We start from the raw sequence: 10365 nt of genomic DNA, 5'->3' as shown, positions 1-10365 counted from the left end.
GAGAGAATCTCAAGCAGGCTCCAGGCTCAGCACGGAGCCCTACACGCGGCTAGGTCCCACGACCCAAGGATCATGACCTGAACTGAAATCAAGAGTCAGCCTCCCAACCGACGGAGCCCCCCAGGTACCACCACATCAAATTCCTAATGAAAAGATGCCCTGGGTTTGTCCTGCAGCTTTGCACAACCCCCAGCACACTGACAGGGTCCCCTGGGCGTTAGGAGTCGGGCGTAAGCCCGTGCCCCGGGGCACTGCCTGGGCACCCACTCCAGGCCCATCTGCCATCCTGGACCCATGTTCCTTCTCTGGAGAGCCCCTCTTTCTCCTGTTCCAACCCACAGGCTTGGTCCTGGCGCTCTAATTTATGAGTCATTGTGAGCCCAAGGGGCTCTCTTTGAAATGAAAGGAGGGTGTGAATAAAGCCCTAACAATGGGGATTTGATTAAAACGCTGGCTCAGGGCGGTTGAGGGCCCTTCAGGCCGCTGTGAGGGACCTCGCACACCTCCCCCGCTCCAACCCACACCAACAGGAAAGAGGAAGGTTGATTACTCTCATTTGATAGAAGCCATTAGCGCCAAAAAAGGTTAATTAATTTTCAGAAGGTCACACTGCTGGGTTGAAATGAATCATTTTGGCCATATCTGGGGCAGAGGGGTGCAGGCATCACCCACGTTTGAGTAGCAAATCGACTGCCTCTGAGTCCAGGCCCATGGGAACAACGTCTGGAATGCAATAATGATGCCGGCCAAGGGCGAGGGAGGGAGATAGGACCCTGACAGGTGACCAAGCTCAGTGGTTTGCCCAAGACTGGCGTGCCCCTGGGGGCGGGGCCGTTTTGCTGATTAAGGGCTCCCCAAGGCGTGGACTTCCCAATCCTCTGACTTTGTAAAAGTTACCTTCGACAGCAAGAGGAGTTTGCAAAGGGATGGCGTTAATGACCTTGAGATGGGGAGGCTCATCCAGATGATCTAGGTTGCCCCAATGGAATCCATAAAGCTCCTGTAAGGGGGTCTGAGTCAGGCATTGGAAGGGCTCCTGATCTGGAAGATGGAAGAAGGGATAGGAGCCATGGACGAAAGCGGTTTCCAGGAGCTGGAAAAGGCAAGGAAATGAATTCTCCCCTAGAGCGTCCAGAAGGAAGCCAGCTACACCTGGATGCTAGCTCCGTGAGATGCATTTGAGGTGTCCTGGGCTCTAGAACTCTAGGAGAACCTTTGGGTTGTTCTCAGGCACCAGGTTTATCGTGTGTTGGAGGAGCGAGAGGACATAACGCACCTGAACTTGTCACCTTCAGTGCTAACATCAGGAAGGCCCTGGGGTACAGGGGACAAGCTGGTCGCCCTAGACCTCAGGGACCTTCAGTTCGCTGAGGCTGGTGTGGAAAGGCAGTCATGGCTTTCCCAGGGACTCACGGGGGATGCTGGGCACGTGGCACTCAAGCTGGTCTCAAATTGGGTGCTGAAATGGCAGTGACCACAAGGCCAAGAACCGTGTGGCTCTGAAGAGCTGCCCCCTCCCTTCTTCGTGAGCACCTGTATTTACCCCACGGGCGTGCTGAGCCCAGGAGTCAGTGACGCCCGCACCAGCACGGACCCATGTGGAAACTTGGCTGCAAGGAATGGGCCACAGAAATGGAACCGTCGCTCTCTTTGCTGTGGGAACCTTTTTAAAAAGAGCTTTACACAAACCCCTCGATGGTGGGGTTAACGCCCAACAGAAACGCTTTGTAGTTCAAGCTTCAGCTTCGTACATCAGCGTTTTCCTGCTGGAGTTCCGAGTTCTAACCACCCTGGCTGAGGTCAGAGAAACAGAGGTACTACTCAGGCCTCCTCCGTGGATCCCACAGACCTCAGAGATGTCCCTGCACCTTCCGGAGCCGCCGGAAGAGGGGGACTGCCCCTCAGCTCCGGGGTCGGTGGGGACAGTTACACACCAGCAAACCCCTGAAGGTTGGCTTTCCAGAAAACAAAAATATGCACCCAAGCATATGCACATGTGTTTGTGTCGTTACAAAGCTTACGGACATAAAGGGTGCGTAGGGAACGGCCCACAAACCCTAAGGTACGAGGCTTTACTGTAAATTCCCCACAACGGTGACATCAGTGTACAGTGTTATTTCTTGCAAAATCCAGGGTCGACTTTTGAAATTCGACTGCCGACACTAAGATCACATCAACAGGCGATGAATAAGCACTTGATTGATATCAGAGTCGGCACAGAATTCGGCTCACATCATTGACAAACAATTATAGTCCCGACCTGAATGCAGGGGGGATATTTTCACTTATGTTAACAAGGAAGATGAAAGCAAAATTACAAAGACATGTGTCAAAACTTCATTCATTTGACAATGATGTGCACACCTTCCTTGCAGAATTAGATAATAGTTTTCAAATATAGAAAGAATATGTCTCAGTGTTTTTGTGCCCCTCACAATGCAGCAGCTACAGACGGGACACATTCAAGGTTAATTTGCGTTATTAACATGTTTCTATCACCTTATTAAGTCTAGATGATCAACAAAACAATGTAACAAGGACTGACTTCCACCGTGTAAATCTCACATGGGAGACGATTTTAAGGTGCTGATGTGCCCTGCTGGTGACTGTTCGGGCAGAGACGCAGACCAGCGCTCGGCATTTCTGCTGCTCAGACACAACGGGCATAGCAAAATGTGGTTAGAGAATTAGGAAGTGATTTCTGAGTGTTTTGAATTTTTGAGTAATGATTTGCTCTGCTTTTTTATATCATTTAATTTTAAGACTGAAAATTCTCATTTTTAATAATGGCTATGGTTAAGAAGCAAGCTAAAAAAATTCGTAAAAATTTAATCACCAGCTCTGCTGAGCCATTACTGGGTAGCCCTTGTACAAAGCTAGAGAAAGTAGCCTAAAGTAGTTGACTTAAGCACCATTGTTTTTGAAGTGCCTTGTATTCCCCCTAAATACATGTAGATGAGACATTCATTCATTTTAATATAAAGACAGTTTTCCCCAATCATTGGTGGAATTTGACCTTAATAAAATTGAGTGGCACAGTATAATGGTGAAGAATATTCTCTTCCTTCCCCTTAAGAAGCTATAAACATGAAAATTTAAAATAAATTAAACCCACCACAATGAGACATCACTTCACACCCAATAGGGTGGCTATTATCAAAGCAAACACACAAACTGAGAATAAAGTTTTGGTGAGAATGTAAAGAAATCGGAGCCCTGATGCACTGTTGATGGGAATACAAAATGGCACAGTCATTATGGAAAACAGTACTGTCGGTCCTCAAAATATTAAACAGAGTTACCGTATGATCCAGAAATTCCACTTTTGGGTCTATACCCAGGAGAAGTGAAAGCAGGGTCTCAAAGGGATGCTCGTAAACCCGTGATCACGGCAGCATTACCCATAACAGCCCCAAAGTGGAAGCAGCCCAAGCGTCCCCGGATGGGTGAGTGGATACATGAATGTGTCCCACCCACACAGAGGAACATTACACAGCGTCAACAAGGAAGGACGTTCCGCCGCCTGGTACAACATGGAGGAGACTTAGGGACATCATGCTAAGTGAAACAAGCCAGACACGAAAGGACAAATATTGTAGATTCTACTTATAAGGTTCCTAGAGTTGTCAAGTTCAGAGACAGAAGGTAGATGGTGCGTGCCAGCGGTGTTTGGGGGGAACAATGGGGGATGGGGAACCAGTGATTAATGGGCCTCGAGTTTCAGCTGTGGCAGATGGTTGGAGGGCAAAATGAACGTACTTAATGCCGTGCACTTAAAAAAAGACGGAAATGGTCAATTTTATGTTCTATATATTTTACCACATAAAAAATAAACCCGAAGTAAGTAGACAGAAGGAAATAATAAGAGTAGAAGTTAAGAAATAAGAAAACCTAAAAACAATATAGAGAAATCAATTACACCAAAAAAGTTCTTGGAAAAGATCTACAAAGTTGGTAAACCGTTAGCTAGATGGATCAAGAAAAAGAGACACATAAATGCCAATATCAGGAATGAAAGAAGATAGAAAATATGGTTTGTGTACTTCAACATGTGTTAGGAAGGTCGACCTTGTGTTCAGTGTTCTCATACACCAAAAACAGACAGGAAACACAAAAAACAGAGACTTAAGGACATTCTGGACAGTGGTGGATGTGTCTATGACCTTGACTGTGGGGAGGGATGTGCCCATGACCTTGACTATGAGAATGGCATCATGGGTATTTGCATATATCCAAACCCATCAGACTGTACATATGAGATACATGCATTCTTTGTACATGACTCATAACTCAATAAAGGTGTTAAAAAGAGAGCCCATCATTGACACTAAACAGCTTTATGGGGATACATTCCATAAATTAGACAGACAAAAGTTCCAAAAGGAAGTGGGACACACAATACCTCTGTATCAACCAAGAAGCTGTGGGGCGCCCGCGGGGCTCCGTCGGTTAAGCGTCCAGCTTCGGCTCAGGTCACAATCTCACTTTCATGGGTTCGAGCCCCACGTCGGGTTCTGTGCTGACAGCTCAGAGCCTGGAGCCTGCTTCAGAATCTGTGTCTCCCTCTCTCTCTGCCCCTCCTCCTGCTCTGTCTCTCTCTGTCTCTCTGTCTGTCTCTCTCTCTCAAAAATAAGTAAATAAATAAATAAACATGAAAAAAAAATTAAAGAAACCGAATGCACAACTGAAAACCATTCCACCAGGTAACATGAAATGCATGTTAGCAAATTCCAAGGAATCAAAAAAAGCTCTGTTTGTAAAAGTTTCATATTAGTTGTAGCGACTAATAAATGAATTTCATCATCTTTGCTAATTTTTACAAAAGAAGGTCTCCTAGAGTCTGGGGAGGGATTGCTTTGGCTCCACATACAAGGTCACTTGTGTTTCTGCATACGCTAGCAAACCACTGAAAGGAAAATTTTAAATGCCTTCAAAACACATGAAACACTTAGCGACAAATGTGTCTACGTAGATGCAAGATCAGGATATCATCAACCGAGAGCCGCTAAGGGCCTCAACAGTAGGAACACCACATCCAGGACTCGGAGACTGGGGGTTGGTCTGTAGATTTAGGGCGACCACAACCATCATCTCAGCAGGATTTTGGGGGTAAATTTAACAATCTGATCCTAAAGTGTATGTGGAAATATGAAGGACCTAGAATCGCCCAGATGACTTTGAAACAGAAAGACAAAGTGGGTGGGCTTACACTGCCTGACTTACAGCCTTTAGTAAAGCAGTCATCAAGACAGGATGGCGCTGCTTTACAATAGACAAATAGATCGATGAAATAGATGAGTGAGTTCAAAAACAGATCCTCACATAGATGATCAAGTGATTTTCAATGAGGGGTAAAGGGGCTTCCATGAGAAAGGATAGAATTTTCAAAGAGTAGTGCTGGAAAACCTGAATATCCATATGGGAGGGAATCTTGATACGCTTAACATATAATATGTACAAAAATGAGGGTGTCTGGGCAGCTCAGTCAGTTAAAAATCTGACAATTGATTTCAGCTCAGGTCATGATCTCAGGGTTGTGAGACTGAGCCCTGTGTCAGGCTCTGCATTGTGCATAGAGCCTAGGTTGGGACTCACTCCCTTCCTCTCTCTTTGCCCCTCTCTTCAACTCACAAGCAGTCTTTCTCTCTGAAATGAAACAAAATAAAATGAATAAAAATACAAAAATGAACTCAAAGTTGATCAGAAACCTAAATATAAAAGTCGATATGACCATGTGTCTTAAAAAAAACCCAAAGGAGAAAATCTTTACCGTCTTAACATAGATCTTAGATCTGATACCAAAAGATATAGGCTATCGATAAAGAGTTGGTATATCGTTAATTTTGAAAGCGGGATCTAATGGAAGCATTCACCTAAGAAAAACGAGCGCCAGGCCAAAAGAATCATGCAAACGATCCCAGAAGCTTTATCCGTGGTGGCCCAAACTTGGAAACAACCCAGTGTCTCTCCACAGATGAATAGATAGTTACATCTCCGTGCAATTGAATGCTAGTCAGTAATAACAAATAGGGCCAATTACGGATACACTCAAAACATGAATGGCTCTCAGAAACATTTGCATGGTGAAAGAAGCAGGCCTCGGAAATGGCTGTATGAGTGAGGCCATTTATGTGGAAATGAAGAAAATGCAAAATTATCTATAGCAACAAAAGGGGGCGGGAGGGAACATTTGGGAAGCAATGGAAATATTCATTATCTGTACTTTGGGGTCACACACGTGTATAGCTCTGTTAAAGCTTGCTGAACTGTATACTTTAAATGGATGATTTCCATGGAATATAATCTAAAAGGTAGCATCGGGAAGAGTTTCTGTGTTAGAGCAGGAGTAATCTGAAGGGTGTGGGGGGGAGTGGAGAGGGAGGGTAGGCAGAAAGCAGGGTCAGAAACGGCCCTACAAGGTACTTACAGGAAAAGGGGACCGTTTCCGTGGGCAGGGGAGGGGTCTGCTAAGAGCTCTGGAAGTTCCAAATGAAAAATCAGCCTTTCCCTTCCACCTGGATCTCAACCCCCCGAAGCCCGGAACTGCTGTGTCCAGATGCCCCAAACAAGGCCACCCGAGGGCCATGCTCCCTCAAGGGCCGTAGCTAGATTCTGTCAGAGCGGAGGTCCCAGGAGCCTGGCGTTTAGGCTGGGGGTGCACCGAGGGGCTGCTCAGGCACGCGCCCCTGCAGGCAGGCGCCCGTTCTCTGGCACGGGGTTCCGGAGAATGGGCTACTGTAGCGTAGCGGGGTCTTGACAGGGAGAAAGAGCCAGAAATGGTGCCCAGACTGGTCCAACCGAGGAAAGGAGAGCTAAGAAAGTAATTATTTACAATAGGAAACAGTACGACCCACACCTGAGCAAAGGATTTCCTTTTGTCCCAGGGGCACCGGAAGTGCTGCTGGTTGCTGGGGACGTAGCGGCCCTGAGTCCAGCCTCCCCAAGCTGGAGGGTCTCTGGGGGCCCTGCAGGGCTGTGGGTGCCGGCCGCCCGGGGCGGGGAGGCGGCGCCTGCACTAGGCGGAATGCTTGGGCTTTGTCTGTCTGTTAAAATTCATGAGGATTTTATCTTTTGCTTCTAATACAGTGACATTTCTTAAAATATAAAAGCAATAAGGTTTCTCATTATTTTGTCTTCATGAAGACCCCGGCACTGAGCCAGGACCCCCGGGTCTTGGAGCCCCACACATGGCCCATGCGCCCCGCTGCTCCCCCTCCGGAGCCAGCTTGGAGTTCACGTCCACTCTCCTACCCCTTCCAGACTGCCCACCTCTCCGGCCCGCGGGCCGTCGTGAGCTCTCTACCAGAGAAGCAGAGTGTGCGTACGTGCCTGACAACGGTTGTCTGATTCGAGCTGGCTCCCGCGTGCGGACCACCTACTCTGTGCCGGGCGCTGGCTCGCAGCCTCTCCCCCTAACACTGCAGGGCCGGTTTGTCACTCTGACATCACAGAGGACACAGACGCCGCAGGAGATGGTCTTGACGCAGGATCCCACAGCTCACTTCCTGGGCAGCCAGCACATCATCCCAGAGCCCTCATTCCAGCCACTGTTGCTAAGCTCTTGTGGACACTGCACACACACACCCGCACGCACGCACACACACGTGCACTCCACAGCATCCCTTTCCCGGAGTGCATTTGCCCAGTGCTTTCCAGACCCCGGTGGGACCCTCACACCTGGCAGGATGGGGACCAGCGTCTGAAGCCCCTACTCAGAGCCCCTCTCCCTCCCAGCTCCCTTCTCCCCCTCTCTTTACCAGATACTCGCACTGGGTGTGCCGTGGGATGGGTGGGTGTCTTGGCGCTGCCCCTGCAGCAGGGGGGCATTTACCCACCCACACTGCCCCCCCTCCGCCCCTTGGACAGACATGGGGGTGCAGAGGGAGGCAAAGCACAAGCTAGCGTCTCTGGTGGGCTCTTTTGGGGGCGTGGTGCCACCCAACAGGCTGGGGGTCGGAAGGGAGGCAGATCAGGAAGGGAAGTGCAGCGGGGACCCGCACAGCCTGGGCAGCCCAACCGGCAATCAGACAATAGCAGCTTTAGTCACAGTGGGGAGAAATGGCAGGAGTGACCCGGGTTGGGCTTTTTCCTTTGGGACCTTGGGAATCTCGGGACTCATGATACCGCCCTCTAGTGGTCACCATAAGCCATGCAGCTGGCGTGGCCACTTCTGCCCAGTGTGGAGGTGGGTAAGCAAATGCCAGATGTTTCCGAAGTTCCCAGTTTTATGTTAGGCGTGCAAGTGACTTTCCAGTCTACTTCAAGCCTTGTACATCTTGGTTTAAAAATAAAAATCAGGGGCACTGGGGGGCTCAGTCGGTTAAATGCCCGACTTTGGCTCATGTCATGATCTCGCGGTTCATGAGTCCAACCACTGCATCAGGCTCCGTGCTGACAGCTTGGAGCCTGGAGTCTGTGTCTCCCTCTCTCTCTATCCTTCCTCTGTTCACACTGTCTCTCTCTCTCTCTCAAAAATAAGCATTTTTTAAAAATCTTAAAAATAAAAATCATATTTAATACACTCCCTATCAAAATACCAACAGTACTCTTCACAGAACTAGCACAGATAATCCTAAAATTTGTATGGAACCACAAAAGACTCCAAATAGCCAAAGAAATCTTGAAAAAGAAGAACAAAACTGGAGGCATCATAATCCCAGATTTCAAGATAGACTGCAAAGCTGTACTAATCACACAGCATGGTCCTGGCACAAAAATGTCATAGAATAGAATAGAGATCTCAGAAATAACCCATGTTTGTGTGGTCAGTTAATCTTCAATAAAGGAGGCAAGAATATACAACGAGAAAGTCAGTCTCTTCAACAAATGGTGCTGGGAAGAATGGACAGCAACATGCAGAAGAAAGAAATTGGGCCCCTTTCTTACACCATCCACAAAAATAAACTCAAAATGTATTAAGGAGCTAAATGTGAGACCTGAAACCATAAAAATCCTAGAAGAGAGGATGTCCCTGACGTCGGCTATTGCGACATCATTCTAGATATCCCTCAGGAGAGGCAAGGGAAACAAAAGCAAAAACGAACTATTGGGACCACATCAAAATAAAAACCTTCTGCACGGCAAAGGAAACAGTCAGCAAAACTGAAAGACCACCCACTGGATGGGGGAGGGTATTTGCAAATGGCATCTCTGATAAAGGCTTAGTATCCAAAGTATGTAGAGAACTTGTACAGCTCAACACCCAAAACACAAATAACCCCATTTAAAAATGGGCAGAAGTCATGAACAGACACTTCTCCAAAGACATCCAGACGGCCAACAGACGCACTGGGAGGATGTTCACCATCACTCATCGTCAGGGAAATGCAAACCCAAGCCACAATGAGATACCACCTCACCCTGTCAGGATGGCGGAACTCAAACACAAGAGACCCCACAGGTGTCAGTGAGGATGTGGAGCCAAAGGAACCCTTGTGCACTGTTGGCAGGAACACAGACTGGCGGCGCCGCTGTGCAAAACGGTATGGAGGGTCCTGAAAATATTCAAGATAGAACGACCATGTGATCCGGCAATTCCAGTCCTGGACATTTACCCACAGACCACGAAAACACTGATTCTAAAAGACACACGCACCCTATATTCACATCAGCATTGTTCACAACAGCCAAGCTACGGAAGCAGCCCAAGTGTCCATCGACAGATGAGTGGATAAAGAAGATGTGGTGTGTGTGTATATATATATATATATATATATATATGATGGGATATTACTCAGCTGCAAAAATAATGAAATCCTGCCATTTGCCACAACATGGATGGATCTAGAGGGTATTATGTCAAGGGAAATAAGGCAAAGACAAATATCACGTGATTTCACTCATATGTGGAGTTTGAAAAACAAAACAAATGAGCAAAGAAAAGAAGACAAATAAAAAACCAGACGCTTAAATAAAGAGACCCCACTGGGTGGGCCCCCGAGGCTGGGGGAGGACGGGAATCGTGAGGAGCACGGAGTCTGTGTAGAGCTGTCGAATCCCTATGTTGTACGCTGTGTGTTAATTACACCGGCCTTAAAAGTACAGATCATATTTCCCTTCATATCCTTGCATGCGGCGATGGTTCAGCAGGGCCCGCTCTGCCCCGCCTGGCCCTCCCTACCACTCGAGCGATCTTCCCTGGGTGCCGAGGCTGCCGACTGACAGCGTGACCTCCCTGTCCTCTTCCGGGGAGCGTGTGGACGCCGGGGTGGGTGTTTCACACACGGGGCTCCGTCGTGGGCCCGCCCTGTGTCCCCACCCTGGTTCCCGCTCCTCCATTTTCAATTCTCTCTGTATTTTCAATTCTATTACGCTGCCGGGTTTAAGACGGTTACAGCCAATACTGATCATGTACTTACGGCCAAT

Source organism: Suricata suricatta, chromosome 12 (assembly GCF_006229205.1).
Source record: "Suricata suricatta isolate VVHF042 chromosome 12, meerkat_22Aug2017_6uvM2_HiC, whole genome shotgun sequence".
Classification (NCBI taxonomy): domain Eukaryota; kingdom Metazoa; phylum Chordata; class Mammalia; order Carnivora; family Herpestidae; genus Suricata; species Suricata suricatta.
This window is presented reverse-complemented; position numbering follows the sequence as displayed.